Genomic DNA, 1,727 nt, shown 5'->3' with positions numbered 1-1,727 from the left:
TAACCTAAAGTCGACCACGTGCCTATTCTACCTTAGGTTATTAGGACGGAAAGTGTGTTTACAAAATTAGCCGTTTGCTTCGTGTGGGGCTATTTATTTGGTTTAAAGCAATAAGGACCTTCTAGTACAGTTTAGTGTCCGCGAGTGGAACCACAATCTGATATGAGATTATCGGATATATTTGGGCTTACATATTTCGACGTGATTTAACGAACTTTTTTAATTAGCCCGAGTTAGCATTTAGTTGCATGCTTCCAATTTCTGAGTTGATCTGTAGTAGCTGTAACATGTTTCTGTCAGAAGATCAGATTTCAGTGACCGCAACACGTGTTTCGGGTGATTCTTTTGACTCCGGTTCAAGACGAACAACTCACGCAAGGTCTGATATTGAAGCTGGTTTAACGGAAGATCTAGAGCAAATCATACCAGAATTGGAACAATTGCCTGTGGATGAGATAATTGTGAGTACTTGCCTTTTATATACAGGGTGATTCAAAATTCGCGTTATTCCTCCTGAGCAGTCGTCTGGGGGTTTAAGCGTAGTTCTCATAAGCGAATTTTCGGAACAGAATTCCGAAATTCAGAAATTCAACAGTTCTTATGTGCTATAATTTCTTGCTAAAAAAAAACAATAATTTTGACTCATCGTGTTGGTGACAATCATCGCGATTTTAACCTAAAAGCCCACTTGGGCCATCTATGGCCCATACGAAATGCATGGACACGAAAACCTCTTCTAGATAGATTTCTAGATAGAATACTATCCTCCAAATCCAAAAACATATAAATTTACGCAATTATATACAGCAGTATTAAAATAAACTATATAAAGCGTAGGTATATAAAGCGTAGGCTGAGCTTGAGAAAATTGAATAAAATCTACACCGAAAGTGTACACACCGTAAAGTGCATGCAAGGGCGGATACAGGGGGGTCATGACCCCCTCCCCCCATTCAATTCTCCATCCAACGATGCCAAAACGAATTATCTGGCTCGAATGGTTCTTGAGACACTTCGAAAAAAGCAGCGTCATATTCAAGTGGATTTTGCAACTCAAAAAAAAACTACGCAAATCTCAAACTTCTGGAATTCAGTAATTTTTTGAGAAAACTGCCGACATTTCCTTATCGATGGTTCACTTTCTAAAAAGGCCATTTATGTCTCTCTAGAATGACGTACAAATGAGCGTTCTTGCTCATTTTGCCTCCGGGATATGAGCAAAAAGGGGACGGAAAACATTAAATTTTTGCACAATCTTGCATTTAAGTGTCTGATATTCAAATTTCACTTTCTGGGTCAAAACTACTCAAATTTCCTCACTCACGTTGTTACGACTGAATCGAATTTTCAATTCTCTATCCAACGATGCCAAAACGAATTCTGTGACTAGAATGGTTCTTGAGAAACTTCGAAAAAAGTAGCGTTATGTTCAAGTGGATTTTGCGACTCAAAAAAAAACCACGCAAATCTAAAACTTTTTGAGTTCAAGCATTTTTTGAGAAAACTGCAGTATTTCCTCATGGATGGTTCACTTTCTAAAAAGGTCATTTAGTTCTCTTTGCAATGATGTAAAAACGATCGTTCTTGCTCATTTTGCTTCCGAGGAACATGCAAAACGGGACGGAAAACATGAAATTTTGCAATAACCTTACGCCACCCTTGCACAAAACGACGATAATTTTTCTAATTTCATAGACAACAGAAGACTGTATTTTTTCTACATAACC

Source organism: Dendroctonus ponderosae, unplaced genomic scaffold, assembly GCF_020466585.1.
Source record: "Dendroctonus ponderosae isolate FM_Combo_2020 unplaced genomic scaffold, Dpon_F_20191213v2 Dpon_F_20191213_5, whole genome shotgun sequence".
NCBI lineage: Eukaryota > Metazoa > Arthropoda > Insecta > Coleoptera > Curculionidae > Dendroctonus > Dendroctonus ponderosae.
The sequence above is the reverse complement of the archived record's forward strand: the minus strand, read 5'-3'. Positions refer to the sequence as shown.